The sequence below is a fragment of the Prionailurus bengalensis genome, chromosome C1 (genome assembly GCF_016509475.1).
Source record: "Prionailurus bengalensis isolate Pbe53 chromosome C1, Fcat_Pben_1.1_paternal_pri, whole genome shotgun sequence".
NCBI classification, from domain to species: Eukaryota; Metazoa; Chordata; class Mammalia; order Carnivora; family Felidae; genus Prionailurus; species Prionailurus bengalensis.
Window position 1 is genome coordinate 109,869,916 of NC_057345.1, and position 19,023 is coordinate 109,888,938.

The window sequence follows — 19,023 nt, forward strand, 5'->3', positions numbered from 1 at the left end:
TAAAAAAGCAGATCATGACAAATTTTGAAAAGGAAATGGAGAAATTGGAACCCCCATGTGTTGCTTTGGGGAATTTAAAATGGTGCATTTATTTTGGAAAACAGTTTGGTAGCTCCTCAAAATGTTAAAGATTGGGTTACTGTATGACCCCACAGCTCAATTCCTAGATATATACCCAAGGGAAATAAAAGCATATTTCCACAAAAAATCTTCTACACAAATATTTATAGCAACATTATTATAGCCCCAAAGGAAAAAAAGTCCACCCACTGATCAATGGATAAATAACATGTGGCATATCCATATTAAGAGTAAAAGTATTGATTCTCCATGCCAGAAAGCAATGCTCTTGCACCACCTGGGTGTCCTGCCACTCAACTCAATTCAGACACTTTAGAGATAACAGAAGATCCCACAGGTTAAGTCTCCGATCACAAAGATGCCAATTACAATTCCAGGTGGTCACCTGTGCTTTTGACCAAGTTGCTATAGATTGGAAGTTTCAGTGACCACCCCCCCTCCTTGGATTCAATTAATTTGCTAAAGCAGCTCAGTGAACTCATAGAAAAATTTTACTTACTAGATTATAAGTTTATTTTAAAAGGATGTAACTGAGAAACAGCCAAATGGAAGAGATGCACACAGAAAGACATATGGAAAGGGTACAAATTTCCCATGCTCACTCGTGTACACTATTCTCCCTAAATGCTCACATGTTCACTGACCAGTCCTTTAAATTTTTTTAATTATTTTTATATTTTTTAATGAAATTTATTGTCAAATTGGTTTCCATACAACACCCAGGGCTCATCCCAACAGGTGCCCTCCTCAATGCCCATCACCCACTTTCCCTTCCCTCCCACCCCCCATCAACCCTCAGTTTATTCTGTTTTTAAGAATCTCTTATGGTTTCCTTCCATCCCTCTCTAACTTTTTTTTTCTTTCCCCTCTCCCATGGTATTCTGTTAAGTTTCTCAGGGTCCACATAAGAATGAAAACATATGGTATCTGTCTTTCTCTGTATGACTTATCTCACTTAGCATAACACTCTCCAGTTCCATCCATGTTGCTACAAAAAGGCCCTATTTCATTCTTTCTCATTGCCAAGTAGTATTCCATTATGTATATAAACCACAACTTCTTCATCCGTTCATCAGTTAATGGGCATTTAGGCTCTTTCCATAATTTGGCTATTGTTGAAAGTGCTGCTATAAACATTGGGGTACAAGTGCCCCTATGCACCAGCACTCCTGTTAATGGAGGCTTCATTACATAGGCATTATTGATGGAATCATTGGCAGTTTAACTCACTCTCTGTCCCCACTTCAGCCCCACTCATTCTCTGGCCCCACTTTACTACCTGGAGGTCAGGGAGGTGAGACTCAAAGTTCGAAGCCTACAATTTTGTGGTTCGTTCTCCCAGCAGCCATCCTGAGATGGTTTCCAAAAGTCCACTCACTAACATAACAAAAGACATATTTATTGCTCTCCCAGTTTAGGAAAGTCCAAGGATTTTAGGAGCTCTGTGCCTGAAATGGGCACAAAGACCTGTTTCTTATTAGAAATCACAATATTATACATGCAATGAAATATTATCTGGCAAGGAAAAGGAATACATGCTACAACATGGATGAACCTTGAAAATACAGGTGAAAGAAGCCGGTCATAAAAGAACACATATTGTATGAATTTGTTTACATGAATTGTATGCAGTAAACAAATCCATAAAGAACAAAAAGTAGATTAGTGGTTCTCCTGGGCTAGAGAGAGAGGGATTTAGAGGATATTTGCTAATGGGTTCAGAATTTCCATTACCTCAAAGGGTGATGAGCCTTTGCACTATCTTAACCATTAAATAGTGGTGATGGTTGCAAAACTCTTCATCCTAAAACACATTAAAATGTACACTTTAAAAGGATGAATTTTTGGCTTATGAATACAGTTGTCATTTAAAAACACTGATTTCTATTCCTGGCACTTAAATTCAACTTAAAATAAAGCCAGGAACACCCAAAAAATACCTCATGACTTGAGGCCAGAGTCTGTTCAATGATCACCGTTTTGTATCTTCTGGTAGATGATTGATTATGCTTGTGGTCTGAATCTTAGAAACAGGTTTCTCCTAGGTGGCCTGTCCTAGACTCTAAAATCTACAAAGACAGGTACCAAGTCTTTTATATTTTCCATGCTGTGTTTAGCACCTAGTGTACTGATAGCACACAGAAAGCAGTCATATATATGTATTAAATAAATGATTCATCTCTCCCTCACCCTGTGCTGACCAGTAGCAGAGACATTTATCATGCAGATCACACGGTACAAGTCATAGGTAGTTTAAAATCCAAAGTCCTTTGGTGATCTTTAGACCAAGACAGGAGGAATGAGTCATAGATGAATTTACAGTGTCTTTTGGACCCTACATTTGAACTAGCCCTGCCAACCTAGGCCATTTCCATTAGCCCTTTACATAATTAGCACTTTTTACTTAATTTTGCTTTAAATATGCATATAAAGGCTGTTGCTTTGTGCTATGCAACGAAGGGAACTTATTTTTCCTCTAGGCATAAAATAATACCTGTTCATCCTCCCTGGGAAGGAGCAATTTAACATCAATAGGAAAGCCTTTTAATGTCTGGTGCTGAGTTTTATTTAACCACCAATTAAGTTGCCATTTTATACTGCCAACAATATTTTCAATCTCTCTAATTCTTGAACCAAGTCAAAGTGGGAGAAATTATAAATCTGACTCATTCAAGACACCATTTGATATAATTATTATATTTTATCAGTGCCCATAATGCAAATAAAGAAGGGCACATTTTTTCCTTCAATAAAAGTGGTGCCTTGCAATAAATCTGTAGTTACTTACTACATTAAAGAAAATGCAAGGAGGGTAAAACAGAAGGAAGACATGGCAATGTGGGAGGCTAAATGGGTGTCTGCGGCCCTGGAGCTTACAGACATTTGGAGGAGGGGACATCCACCACTTACTTTCTCAGAACCTTCTGCATCTTCAGAGTGTTCTGTGGGGAAGGCCTGTCTTGGGTGTGCTGCACTACCTCTCACAGCTGCTCATCTAAGCATCTGCTACACATGATGCTCAGATTTCCTCCTCGCTTACCCTGTTCTAATTCAGCCCCTATTCCTGTGTCCCAGTTTTCCCAAAGCACTCCTGGATGACAGATCTATGTCTTCCTTCAGTAAAGCCATCATATTTTCAAAAGGAACTCTGTCATCCCTGATCAATAGGTGACAGTGGATTTCAGCACTTGATGTCAATGGGATTTTGAGGGCACATCTGGAAAAGGAAATGTGATTAATTAGCACTGTCTGGGGTGGTGGGATGGGGAGAATGTTACATATTCACCAGCTCTGATGCAGTACAGCCCTTTTATTTAAAGCTGAATGTATTTTAAACAGATAGGGGCCCCTCACATACCCTACAGCAGTCACAGTGGTACCTGTGGGTTTGCAGACTGCTTTTCAAGCCTCCAGACTGTTCCTCAAAGACTGAAAGCACACTCCAACCCCAATATGTTGTCTCTGATGATCCTCCTGTCTATCCTTCCTTGTTCAGGTATTAGTTTTCAGTTCGTTCCCTGCAGACTTGACTTAAAACAACATGATTTCCTCTTTCCTGCTTACTTCTTCTCCATAGTACTTATCATCAGTGGATCTACCACATAGACTTGATGATGTGATGATCTGTCTTCCTATCCAGTGTGCCAAAAATTTGAAAGCAGAGGTATGTGTGCTTTCCTTGTGCCGTTTCTATAGTACAGAATACATCTGCACAGAATGATCCTTCACAAATAGATGTTTGTTTTTTTCCAATATATGAAATTTATTGTCAAATTGGTTTCCATGCAACACCCAGTGCTCATCCCAAAAGGTGCCCTCCACAAATTAGATGTTTGAATAAAATAATGAAATGACTATTAAACTATCTTCCCTGTATGAAGATACCTTTAATTTTTTTTTCTTATTTGGGGTCTATTTTCTTTCTTTGGGGTTCCTTTCCTTCTGTTTTTCTGACTTCTTGGGCTTTACTTATGTCTGTTACATCAGGCACATTAACTGAATTGTCAAAATGTTTCCTATCCATATTCCCAACGAGTACAGGTAGGACACATTATAGAATGCCCTTGATTGGAATTTGTCTGATGCTTTTGCCATAGTTGGACTAAAGTTACAAGTTTTGCGGAGAAAGAGCACAGAATTATGTTACATCATATCAAATGTCTGTCCTGTCAACATGACTTATCACTGCTGGTGTTAACCTTGACCACTGGGCTGAAAAGGTGTTTGCTAGGTTTTTCCACTCTAAAGTTACTGTTTCCTCCCTTTTTGCATACTGGAGTCTTTATTAGGAGTCCACTATTCACAGCCTAGATTTAAAAGGGGGAGAATGATACTCTGCATACTTGAGGAGAAAGAGCTACATACAATTTTTCAGAAATTTTCTGCACAGGGTATTGGTCACTCCTCCATATTTATTCAATAACTTATTTATATGGGTATGGACTCATGGATATTTATTTTATACTTTGGGCTAAAATCTTATAGTACATTATTTATTAAGATACTCAAATATTTCAGCTTTGGCCATTGGTAGTTCTTTCAATTGACTCCTGGTGCCCCTTTGACATACCCATCAATGTGAATTTACATTTTTTGAGTACTTTCTTAACTTGTGGCACTACAAGTTGTTTCAGGCATATTTTGCATATTCCCTGCTTCAGCCCTAAAATCAGTCATTTATCTGAAGAGTCCTATTTTCTTATAGTGGAGAATAGTACAATAAATATCTGGACACTGAATGTGCTCATACTTATGCAGTGTGGTTGCTTCTAGGTACTCTCAGCTGACAAAGCAAGGGAATATATGTGCATATGCTGTTTCATGTATCTACATATATCTATAAATATTTGAGTTTCACACATATGAACCAAAACAAGCTAAATATAAGGTGATACTGATATATTCAACTCCAGTCAAGTACCGCACTGATTAGCTCATTGCTTATTTGTAACCTTCACATCAACAGTGAGAAAACCAGCTCTCACCTCTGTTACTCATTTACTTTGATTTTAGTACACATGATAAAATGGTTCTGTTCTCAGTTTTCAGTGTCTGTGTGCTTCCAACGCTCTAGACACCAGCTAGGTATCATATAATTCAACTATCTACCCAGAGATAGCCTCATATCCCTCAGGTTAAGGGCTTAGTCCTACACGACGATCATCTGTTTCACTTCAGACACCAAATGCAAGTCCAGGTTGTCACAGCTGGACCCCAACAGCTATAGATTGGAGGTGCCAAAAAACCCCTCCTTGTGTTTGATTAAATTGTTAGAGAACCCTACAGAACTCAGAGAAACATTGTAATTGGTAAGTGGCTGGTTTATTATAAAAGAATATGACTCAGAAACATACAAATGGGAGAGATGCATAGAGCAAGGTATGTGGAAAGGCATGTAGCTTCCATGTCCTCTCCTGGCACCACTCTCAGAATCTCCACATGTTCACCAACCCAGAAGCTCTGTGAACATTGTCCTTTTGGTTTATATGAAGGCTTCATTATCTGTGTATGTTGATTAAATCATTGGTCATTGGTGAATGAACTTAATCTCCAACTCCTCCCCCATGCTGGGAGGTCCTGGGAAGTCAAGCATGGGACTAACTGTTCCAACCCTCTAATCACATGGTTGATTCCAAAAATGGGCACAAAGACCAAATATTTATCATAATGTTTTTATCATAAACCACAATATGGTTAGAGGTTTCACCACAATGTGGTAGAAGTTTCAGAATTTTTAACCTGTAGCCCAGGGGGAATCAACTTTGCCAGTTAGAGTAGGGTGCTTTATGTACTGTTCTTTTTACCTTTGATATTATAATGGTCACTTATTCCTAAGTTACTTAGGTCAACACTTTTTCTAAAACTCCCTTCAGTGAGAATGTATCATAGATTTGTAATACAATTAGATTCTCTAGCCAGTGTCTGTATTCTGTCCTGGGACACCCCAACCTCCTAAATTAATTTTAAATATTTGTATACAATAAGGTGCATTTTCTGTGTTGTAAGTTCTATGGGCTTTGGCAAACATATATTGTCATGTATTTACCCTCATGGTATCATGCAGAATCATACACTATTGTACTGTATGGTATCATACAGATACTATGCAGATATGTGGATTTTAAGTATTTTCTCTGAGGAGTTACTTGTCTTTCTTTAGCATCATTTTTTTTTTGCAGAGCATTAGGTTTTAATTTTAATAAAGTATAGCCTACCTATTTATTATTTCATGGATCATGCTTTTAAAAGTTTTATCTAAAAAGCTTATTACCAAACCCGAAGTCACATAGATTTTCCCCAGGTTTTATTCAAAAGACATTTTATACTTTCACATTTTACCTTTAGGTCTATAATCCATTTTGCTTTTATTTTTGCATAAGATTTCAGGTGTAGGCTTATTTTATTGGTATTTCTAGTTTTCTCTACATAGATTCCATGTATATTTCGCTAGATTTACATATCAGTCTCTTTTCTTTTCTCCATTCCTCCCTCCATCCCTCTCTCTCCCCCCTTTTTTCTTCTTTCTTTCTTTCTTTCTTTCTTTCTTTCTTTCTTTCTTTCTTCTCTTTCTCTCTTTGCTTTCTTTCTTGGGACTATTGTAAAAGATACTGTTTCCTTGATTTCAAATTCCAATAATTTAATACTGGTATATGGGAAAGCTATTACATTTTGTACATTGACCTTGTATCCTACAATTTTTCTATACTTACTTATTCCTTTTGGGAGATTTTTGTAGATTCTCTGTGGTTTTCTACATGGACGATAATGTCATCAGGAAAAAAAATTGCTGATTTGTTTCTTCCTTTTCAAACTGTTCTCCCCTTATTTCTTTTTCTTGGCTTATTACCTGTACAGGACTTCTAAGACAATGTTGAATTGGTGTGGTGAGAGAGGACATTGCTGTCTTTTCATTGTCTTATTTAGAAAATTGTTCAGTTGCTCATTTTTAAGTATGATGTTAGCTATATGTTTTATTTTGTTGTTTGTTTATTATTTATTTATTTTTGGTGTCTATGTTTTTATATTTATTTTTTAAATATTTAAATATGAAATTTATTGTCAAATTGGTTTCCATACAACACCCAGTGCTCATCCCAACAGGTGCCCTCCTCAATACCCATCACCCAGTCTCCCCTGCCTCCAACCCCCCATCAACCCTCAGTTTGTTCTCAGTTCTTAAGGGTCTCTTATGTTTTGGCTCCCTCCCTAACTTCTTTTTTTCCCCTCCCCCATGGTATTCTGTTAAGTTACTTAGGATCCACATAAGAATGAAAACATATAGTATCTGTCTTTCTCTGTATGGCTTCTTTCACTTAGCATGACACTTTCCTACAAAAGGCCATATTTAATTCTTTCTCATTGCCACAAAGTATTCCATTGTGTATATAAACCACAATTTCTTTATCCATTCATCAGTTGATGGACATTTAGGCTCTTTCCATAATTTGGCTATTGTTGAGAGTGCTGCTATAAACATTGGAGTACAAGTGCCCCTATGCATCAGCACTCCTTTATCCCTTGGGTAGATTCTTAGCCGTGCTATTGTTGGGTCATAGGGTAGACCTATTTTTAATTTTTTGAGGAACCTTCACACTGTTTTCCAGAGCGGCTGCACCAATTTGCATTCCCACCAACAGTGCAAGAGGGTTCCTCTTTGTCCACATCTGTTGTTGCCTGAGTTGTTAATTTTAGCCATTCTGACAGGTGTGAGGTGGTATCTCATTATGGTTTTGATTTGTATTTCCCTGATGATGAGCGTTGTTGGGCATTTTTTTTATTTGTCTGTTAGCCATCTGGAAGACTTATTTGGAAAAGTGTCTATTCATGTTTTCTGCCCTTTTCTTCCCTGGATTATTTGTTTTTGGGGTGTTAGGTTTGATAAGTTCTTTATAGATTTGGGATACTAACCCTTTATCTGCTATGCCATTTGCAAATATCTTCTCCCATTCCATCAGTTTCTTTTTAGTTTTGCTGATTGTTTCCTTTGCTGTGCAGCAGCTTTTTGTTTTTATGAGGTCCCAATAGTTCATTTTTTGCTTTTGCTTCCCTTGCCTCCAGAGACGTGTTGAGTAAGAAGTTGCTGCGACCAAAATCAAAGAGATTTTTGCCTGCTTTCTCCTCGAGGATTTTGATGGCTTCTTGTCTTACATTGAGGTCTTTCATCCATTTTGAGTTTATTTTTGTGTATGGTGTAAGAAAGTGGTCCATGTTCATTCTTCTGCATGTTGCTGTCCAGTGTGTTTTCCTAGCACCACTTGCTTTGTCAAAGATTAGTTGCTCATACATTTGTGGATCCATTTCTGGGTTCTCTATTGTGTTCCATTGATCTGTGTGTCTGTTTTTGTGCCAGTACCATACTGTCTTGATGATTACAGCTTTGTAATACAGCTTGAAGTCTGGGATTGTGATGCCTTCTGCTTTGGTTTCTTTTTCAAGTTTGCTTTGGCTATTCTGTGTCTTTTCTGGTTCCACACTAACTTTAGGATTGTTTGTTCTAGCTCTTTGAAGAATGCTGGGGTTATTTTTTTTTATTATTTCTGTTCCTACTTTTATTTTTTTTCAATATGATATGAAATTTATTGTCAAATTGGTTTCCATACACACCCAGGGCTAAACAAAAAAGGTGTCCTCCTCAATACCCATCACCCACCCTCCCCGCCCTCCCACCTCCCATCAACCCTCAGTTTGTTCTCAGGTTTTAAGAGTCTCTCATGCTTTGGCTCTCTCCCACTCTAGCTTCTTTTTTTTTATTCGCCTGCCCCAAGAACTTCTGTTAAGTTTCTCAGGATCCACATAAGAGTGAAAACCTATGGTATCTTTCTCTGTATGACTTCTTTCACTTAGCATAACAATCTCCAGTTCCATCCACGTTGCTACAAGAGGCCATATTTCATTCTTTCTCATTGCCACATAGTACTCCATTGTGTATATAAACCACAATTTCTTCATCCATTCATCAGTTGATGGACATTTAGGCTCTTTCCATAATTTGGCAATTGTTGAAAGTCCTGCTATAAACATTGGAGTACAAGTGCCCCTATGCATCAGCACTACTGTATCCCTTGGGTAAATTCCTAGCAGTGCTACTGCTGGGTCATAGGGTAGGTCTATTTTTATTTTTTTGAGGAACCTCCACACTGTTTCCCAGAGCAGCTGCACCAGTTTGCATTCCCACCAACAGTACAAGAGGGTTTATCCACATCCTCTCCAGTACCCATAGTCTCCCGATTTGTTCATTTTGGCCACTCTGACTGGCGTGAGGTGATATCTGAGTGTGGCTTTGATTTCTATTTCCCTGATAAGTAGCGATGTTGAGCATCTTTTCATGTGCCTGTTGGTCATCTGGATGTCTTGATTAGAGAAGTGTCTATTCATGTTTTCTGCCCATTTCTTCACTGGGTTATTTGTTTTTCGGGTGTGGAGTTTGGTGAGCTCTTTATAGATTTTGGATACTAACCCTTTGTCTGATATGTCATTTGCAAATATCTTTTCCCATTCTGTTGGTTGCCTTTTAGTTTTGTTGATTCTTTCCTTTGCTGTGCAGAAGCTTTTTATCTGCATAAGGTCCCAATATTTCATTTTTGCTTTTAATTCCCTTGCCTTTGGGGATGTGTCAAGTAAGAAATTGCTGAGACTGAGGTCAGAGAGGTTTTTTTCCTGCTTTCTTTTCTAGGGTTTTGATGGTTTCCTGTCTCACATTCCGGTCCTATATCCATTTTGAGTTTGTTTTTGTGTATGGTGTAAGAAAGTGGTCTAGTTTCATCCTTCTGCATGTTGCTGTCCGGTTCTCCCAGCACCATTTGTTAAAGAGACTGTCTTTTTTCCATTGGATGTTCTTTCCTGCTTTGTCAAAGATTAGTTGGCCATACTTTTGTGGGTCTAGTTCTGGGGTTGCCATTCTATTCCATTGGTCTATGTGTCTGTTTTTGTGCCGGTACCATGCTTTCTTGATGATTACAGCTTTGTAGTAAAGGCTAGAGTCTGGGATTGTGATGCCTCCTGCTTTGGTCTTCTTTTTCAAAATTCCTTTGGCTATTCGGGGCCTTTTGTGGTTCCATATGAATTTTAGGATTTTTGTTCTAGCTTTGAGAAGAATGCTGGTGCAATTTTGATTGGGATTGCATTGAATGTGTAGTTAGCTCTGGGAAGCAATGACATTTTAACAATATTTATTCTTCCAAACCATGAGCATGGAATGTTTTCCATTTCTTTATATCTTCTTTAATTTCCTTCATAAGCTTTCTATAGTTTTCACCATACAGATCTTTTACAGTTTGGTCAGGTTTATTCCTAGGTATTTTATGCTTCTTGGTGCAATTGTGAATGGGATCAGTTTCTTTATTTGTCTTTCTGTTGCTTCATTGTTAGTGTATAAGAATGCAACTGATTTCTGTACATTGATTTTGTATGCTGCGACTTTGCTGAATTCATGTATTAGTTCTAGAAGACTTTCGGTGGAGCTATTGGGTTTTCCATGTATAATATCATGTCATCTGCAAAAAGCGAAAGCTTGACTTCATTTTGCCAATTTTGATGCCTTTGACTTCTTTTGTTGTCTGATTGCTGATGCTAGCACTTCCAACACTATGTTAAACAACAGCAGTGAGAGTGGGCATCCCTGTCATGTTCCTAATCTCAGGGAGAAAGCTCTCAGTTTTTCCCCATTGAGGATGATATAAGCTGTGGGCTTTTCATAAATGGCTTTTATGATGTTTAAGTATGTTCCTTCTGTCCCGACCTTCTTGAGGGTTTTTATTATGAAACGATTCTGAATTTTGTCAAATGCTTTTTCTGCATCGATTGACAGAATCATATGGTTCTTATCTTTTCTTTTATTAACGTGGTGTATCACATTGATTGATTTTCGAATGTTGAACCAGCCCTGCATCCCAGGAATGAATCCCACTTAATCATGGTGTCTAATTCTATTTATATGCTGTTGAATTCGATTTGCTAGTATCTTATTGAGAATTTTTGCATCCATATTCATCAGGGATATTGGCCTGTAGTTCTCTCTTTTTTTTTTTTAATTTTTTTTCAACGTTTATTTATTTTTGGGACAGAGAGAGACAGAGCATGAAAGGGGGAGGGGCAGAGAGAGGGAGACACAGAATCAGAAGTAGGCTCCATGCTCTGAGCTATCAGCCCAGAGCCTGACGCGGGGCTCGAACTCACGGACTGCGAGATCGTGACCTGGCTGAAGTCGGACGCTTAACCGACTGCGCCACCCAGGCGCCCCTGTAGTTCTCTTTTTTTTACTGGGTCTTTGTCTGGTTTAGGAATCCAAGTAATACTGGCTTCATAGAATAAGTCTGGAAGTTTTCCTTCCCTTTCTATTTTCTGGAATAGCTTGAGAAGGATAGGTATTATCTCTGCTTTAAATGTCTGGTAGAACTCACCTGGGAAGCCATCTGGTCCTGGACTCTTATTTGTTGGGAGATTTTTGATGACTGATTCAATTTCTTCGCTGGTTATGGGTCTGTTCAAGCTTTCTATTTCCTCCTGATTGAGTTTTGGAAGGGTGTGGGTGTTTAGGAATTTGTCCATTTCTTCCAGGTTGTCCAGTTTGTTGGCATATAATTTTTCATAGTATTCCCTGATAATTGCTTGTATCTCTGAGGGATTGGTTGTAATAATTCCATTTTCATTCATGATTTTATCTATTTGGGTCATCTCCCTTTTTTTTGGGAAGCCTGGCTAGAGGTTTATCAATTTTGTTTATTTTTTCAAAAAACCAACTCTTGGTTTCGTTGATCTGCTCTACAGTTTTTTTACATTCTATATTGTTTATTTCTGCTCTGATCTTTATTATTTCTCTTCTTCTGCTGGGTTTAGGCTGCCTTTGCTGTTCTGCTTCTATTTCCTTTAGGTGTGCTGTTAGATTTTGTATTGGGGATTTTTCTTGTTTCTTGAGATAAGCTTGGATTGCAGTGTATTTTCCTCTCAGGACTGCCTTCACTGCATCCCAAAGCGTTTGGATTGTTGTATTTTCATTTTCGTTTGTTTCCATATATTTTTTAATTTCTTCTCTAATTGCCTGATTGACCCATTCATTCTTTAGTAGGGTGTTCTTTAACCTCCGTGCTTTTGGAGGTTTTCCAGACTTTTTCCTGTGGTTGATTTCAAGCTTCATCGCATTGTGGTCTGAAAGCATGCATGGTATGATCTCAATTCTTGTATACTTATGTAGGGCTGTTTTGTTACCCAGTATGTGATCTATCTTGGAGAATGTTCCATGTGCACTCGAGAAGAAAGTATATTCTGTTGCTTTGGGATGCAGAGTTCTAAATATATCTGTGAAGTCCATCTGATCCAATGTATCATTCAGGGCCCTTGTTTCTTTATTGACCGTGTGTCTAGATGATCTATCCATTTTTGTAAGTGGAGTATTAAAGTCCCTTGCAATTACCACATTGTTATCAATCAGGTTGCTTATGTTTGTGATTAATTGTTTTATATATATGGGGGTTCCCATATTTGGCACATAGACATTTATAATTGTTACCTCTTCCTGATGGATAGACCCTATGATTGTTATATAATGTCTTTCTTCATCTCTTGTTACAGCCTTTAATTGAAAGACTAGTTTGTCTGATATAAGTATGGCTACTCCAGCTTTCTTTTGACTTATGGTAGCATGGTAGATAGTTCTCCATCCCCTCACTTTCAATCTGAAGGTGTCCTCAGGTCTAGAATGAGTGTCTTGTAGACAGTAAATAGATGGGTCTTGTTTTTGTTATCCATTCTGATACCCTATGTCTTTTGGTTGGAACATTTAGTCCATTTACATTCAGTATTATTATAGAAAGATATGGGTTTAGAGTCATTGTGATGTCTGTAGGTTTCATGCTTGTAGTGATATCTCTGGTACTTTGTCTCACAGGATCCCTCTTAGGATCTCTGGTAGGGCTGGTTTAATGGTGATGAATTCCTTCCATTTTTGCTTGTTTGGGAAGACCTTTATCTCTTCTATTCTAAATGACAGGCTTGCTGGATAAAGGATTCTTGGCTGCATATTTTTTTGTTCATCACATTGAAAATTTCCTGCCATTCCTTTGTGGCCTGCCAAGTTTCGGTCTATAGATCCCTCACGAGTCTTATCAGTCTCCCTTTATATGTTAGAGCATGTTTATCCCTATCTGCTTTCAGAATTTTCTCTTTATCCTTGTATTTTGCAAGTTTCCCTATGATATGTCATGCAGAAGATCAATTCAAGTTATGTCTGAAGGGAGTTCTATGTACCTCTTGGATTTCAATGCTTTTTTCCTTCCCCTGATCAGGGAAGTTCTCAGCTATGATTTGTTCAAGTACACCTTCAGACCCTTTCTCTCTCTCTCTCTCCTCTGGAATCCCTATTATATGGATAGTATTGCGTTTCATCGCATCACTTAGTTCTCTAATTCTCCCCTCATACTCCTGGATTTTTGTATCTCTCTTTTTCTCAGCTTCTTCTTATTCCATAATTTTATCTTCTAATTCACCTATTCTCTCCTCTGCCTCTTCAATCCGAGCTGTGATGGCCTCCATTTTATTTTGCAGCTCATTTGTAGCATTTTTAGCTCCTCCTGACTGTTTCTTAGTCCATTGATCTATGTAGCAATAGATTTCCTGCTGTCCTGTATACTTTTTTCAAGCCCAGCGATTAATTTTATGACTATTATTTTAAATTCATTTTCTGTTATATTGCCTAAATCATTTTTGATCAGTTTGTTCGCTGTCGCTACTTCCTGGAGTTTGTTTTGAGGAGAATTCTTCCATTTTGTCATTTTGGATAGTCCATGGAGTGGCGTGGAACTGCAGGGCACTTCCCCTGTGCTGTCTGCAGTAACATGTGTTGGTGGTCGGGCCGCAGTCAGACCTGATGTCTGCCCCCATCCCACCGCTGTGGCCACAGTCAGACTGGTGTGTACCTTATCTTCCCCTTTCCCAGGGGCAGGACTCACTGTGGAGTGGTCTGGCGCCTGTCTGGGCTACTTGCACACTGCCAGGATTGTGGTGCTGCTTCTGTGGGATCTGGTGTATTAACCAGGGTGGATCCGCAAGGTGAACAGTGGCAAGAGGGGCAGCCTCAACTCGGTTTGACTTTGCGGGAGGGGCCCTGCGGCACTGGGAGGAAGGCAGACCTGTCAGATGGATGGATCCACAGAAGCACAGCTTGGGTGTTTGCGTGGTGCAAGCAAGTTCCGTGATGGGAACTGGTTCCCTTTGGGATTTTGGCTGGGGGATGGGCAAGGGAGATGGCACTTCCCAGCACCTTTGTTCCCTACAGAGCTGAGCTCTCTCCTCTGGGGCTCAACAAATCTCCCTCCTGTTGTTCTCTAGCCCTCCCGCTCTCTCAGAAGTGCTGTTGACTTATAACATTCCAAGTTAAGTTCTGCTGGCTGTCAGAACTCATTCCCTCCAGCCCCTCTGCTTTTGCAAGTCAGATTCAGGGCCTCTGCCTTGCCAGGTGGGCAGCCCCTTCACCATCCCAGCTCCTTCCCACCAGTCCTTGTAGTGAGCACTGCCTCTCCGCCCTTCCTACCTCTTCTGTGGGCCTCTTGTCTATGCTTGGCTCCAGAGAGTCCATTCTTGTAGTCGTCTGGCAGTTTTTTGGGTTATTTAGGCAGATGTGGGTGGAATCTAAGTCATCAGCAGGATGTGGTGAGCCCAGCGTCCTCCTACGCCATCATCTTCACTGCTTAGGCCTGCTGGTGTTATTTTGATAGAGATTGCAGGAAGAGCCTTCCTAATCCTAAGGTTTTGAGAGTGTATGATGATGATGATGATGATGAATGCATGTTGAATTATGTTGAAGACTTTCCTGCATCTATTAATAGGATAATATGTTCATTTCTTATTCAGTCTGCTAATGTAATGTATTAGACTGTTTTTTGATGTTCAAGTGTTAAATAGGTTATATTCCTGGAATGAACCATATTTGGTCATGATGTATTATTATTTTTGTATCTCACTGGATTTGATTTACTAGTATTTTCTTAATATCATAGTTTTAATTTGTTTAGCTGCTTTGTTTTTATATAAATTCCATTTTCAAAAAATTGAATTGGAGTGTGTTCCTCCTCCTACTATTATGTAAAAAAAAACTTTGGAGAATTGATATTAATTTTCCTTCTAATATCTGGTAGCATTCCTCAAAGGAACTCTATGGGCCTTGTAAGCTTTTAATTATTAATTCCATTTCTTTAGTAGGTATGGTGTTATTCAAGTTATTTCTCTCTCCCAGAGTGGGTTTTTCTCATTTCATTCTTTCTAGAATTGATTCATTTCGTCTAAGTTGTCAACTTTGGAGGCATAAAGTTGTTCACAGTATTCATTTATCTTTTTTTAAATTTTTTTTTAGGTCCACAGATCAGCAGTAGTTGGATCACTTTCATTTCTGATACCGTTAACTTATACTGCAAGTGTATTTCTCTTTTGGTTAGATGGATAGGACGATTTTTTAATTTACCGTTTATTTTAAAGACCTAGCTTTTGATCCTGTTGGTTTTCTGTTTTTCTGTTTTCAACTATATTGAATTCCTTCTAATTTTTAATATTTATATTCTTCTGAGTGTTTCAGCTTATTTTGTTTATTTTTTCTCTAATTTCTTAAGGTAGAAGCTCAGGTAGTTTATGTTAGATCTTTCTCTTTTAAAATATTTATTTATTTATTTATTCATTCATTCATTCATTTAGATGGGGGCAAAGTGAGAATCCCAAGCAGGCTCTGCACTGTCAATGCAGAACTCGATGTGGGGCTCAATCCCAGGAACCATGAGATCATGACCTGAGCCAAAATAAAGGGTTGGATTCTTAACCTACTGAGCCAAACTGGGCCCTTAGATTTTTCTTTTTAAAAAATATATGCACTTAATTGTACAAAGTTTACTCTAAATATTGCTTTAGCTGTTTCCCCACTTTGATAAGTTGCATTTTCATTTTATTTTATTCAAAATTTTTATTTTCTCTTGAATTAAAAAATTTTTTTTTTGCTATTTAATGTTTGAGATGTGTTGTATAATCTCCAAGCACTGGGGAAATTTCCAGCTATCTTTCTGCTATTGATTTCTATTTTTTTTTCCATTTCATCTAAGAACATACTTTTTATTATTTCTATTACTTTAAATTTGTGTGTGTTTTTATGGTCCAGAATATGGCCATAAATGTTTCATATTAGCTTGACAAGAATATGTATTTTTCTACAGATGTATGGACTATTCTGTATGGGTCCACTAGATTAACTTGATTCACAGTGCTATTCAGCTACACATTTTTTTTCCTGCCTGCTTAGCCTGTAAATTATTGACAGAAGCACGTTGAAATCATTAACTATTACAGTCGATTTATTTTTTCTCCTTTCACTTCTAATCAGTGATTGTTCAAAAATTTTATACTTTTTTTTTGTTATTGTTAGATGCTCACAGATTTAGGATGCTTTTTTTCTTAGAGAATTGACCCCTTTATAATTAAATAATGTCCTTCCTTTAACTCTACTAAGCCTCATTGTTCTGCAGTCCACTTTCTCTTGAATTAATATAGCTATTGCAGCTTTCTCTTGATTAGTGCTAACAGGGCATATGTTACTTTATCTCTTTATTTTTAACCTGTGTCCTTATGTTTAAAATGGGATTCTTAGAGTCAACATATAATTGGGTGTTGTTATTGTTGTTGTTTTAACCCACTCTGACAATCTCTATGTTTTACTTGGTGTGCTTAGGTAATTCACATTTTAAATGATTATTGATATAACTAGACTAATATCTTCCATCTTGCAACTACTTTCTGTCTATTGCATTTTTTCTTTGTTTCTTTTTTCCTCTCATTTTCTGCCTTTTGTTTTAATTGAGCATTTTATATGACTCTACTTTATCTCTTCTCATCATATTACTTATACTTAAAAATAGTGATTTAGAGCTTACTTTATACATTTTTAACTAATATAAATCTACCCTCAAATAGTACTATACTACTTAACATTTACTCTACTCACCTTATATTTATAATTTCCCCCACCCATCTCTTGGAATATTGCTGTCATTGAATTCACTTATTTATATACTATAATCATCCATTATTATTATTATTATTATTTTAAGCATTGAATTATCTTTCAGATCAATTAAGAATACAAACAATAAATTATTTTATTTTACCTTTATTCCTTCACTGATGCTCATATTCGCTTTATGTAGATCCAAATTTCTGGTCTGTGTTATTTTTTTCTTTTGCTTGAAAAGATTATTTTAACATTTTTTTTCCCCCAGAGAACATTTACTGTCTACGATTTTTTTTTCAGTTATAATTTGCTAAGAAAATATTTCTCCTTCACTTTTGAAATATAATTTCACTGGATATAGAATTCTAGGATGACATTTTCCCCTTGCATTTTATTTTATTTATTTATTTATTTTTTGAAAGTTTTAATTTAAATTCCAGTTAGTTAACACACAGCATAATATTAGTTTCAGGTGTACAATATAGTGATTCAACATCTCCATACAACACCCAATGCTCATCACAGCAAGTGCACTCCTTAATATTTTACAACTCCACTCTTTTCTTGTTTATGTGGTTCCTTATGAGAAGTCTAATATAATTTTTATCCTCATTTCTGTGTAAGTTTTTTTTTTCAGATTTCACTCAAGATTCTCTCTGTGTTGTTAGTGTTCTCTGAGCTCCATGTTTTTTGGCCTGTTATTAATTTTGGAAAATTCTTAGTCACTGTTATTTCAAGTATTTCTTATGGCATCCTCTCTCTTCTCTATCTGGTATTTCAATTACATGAACGTTACACTTTTTAATAACTTCCCTGACTTTTTGGATCTCTTAGAGCTATTATATTAAAAAAATTTTTTTGTCATTGCATTTAGGTTGGAAAGTTGCTATTAACTTTTCTTAAAAATTACTGATTCTTTGTGCTGAGCCTACTGATGAGCCTGTAAAAGGTATTCTTCATTATTTTTTTCTGTGATTTTGAGGCCAATGATTTTCTTTTGATTATTTTTTATAGTTTCTGTTTCTCTGGTGACAATTCATATCTGATTTTGCAAATTTTGTACTTTATGCATTAGAGTCCTTAACATGTTAATTCTTTTACATTCCCTGCCTGCTAATTTCAACATCTGTGTCCCATATGAATATGGCTTTTATACTTTCTTTGTCTCTTTGTCAAAAACCGTTTGTTCTTATGTTTTTGCATGCTTTGTGATTTTTTTTTGTTGCAAGCAGACATGTTCTAGTGGGTAACTGGTGCTGAGATAGCAGGTCTTTAGTGTGAGAATTCGTGCTATTTTTTTTAAATTTTATTTATTTTGAGAGAGCGAGAGAGAGCAGGGGAGGTTCAGAGACAGGGAGAGTCAGAGAACCCCAAACAGTCTTCGTGCTATCAGCACAGAGCCAAATGCAGGGATTGATCCCAGAAGATCATGACTTGAGCCAAAACTAAGAGTCAGACACTTAACTGACTGAGCAACCCAGGCTCCCTCTGCTGTTATTTCTAGGAGGTGAGATGTATTTAATTCTTGTTGTAGTTGTCAGCGCTAGTGTCTTCAAATTTTCATCTCTCATCTTGGTTTGAGGCTTCCCTATAAACTATCCCTCAAAGAAAAGTTGTCTTGTAGCTATTTCCAATGTAATCCATTGTAATTTTGGAGAATTGGTGTGGGGAAAGGGTTTGGGTATGGGAGCATTTTAGAATCTTTTGATGAAGGCTCAGTAATTCAGTGGCTTTTTCTCAGGCAGTAGTCTTGACACAACTTTCTCCCACTTCCCCTTCCCTCTGATTCCTTTCCTTGACTGCATCATGCCTGTGCCCAGCTGACTTTGTTTTATTTCTTCTTATGTGAGATAGGGAGGCCAAAGGAAATTGGACTCAGGAAGAATACCATTCCCAGATTTGATAGGGCTTCAGAATTGTGCCCTGGTAAAGTCATTCCCCCTGGAGACTAAGGGGAAGAAGAA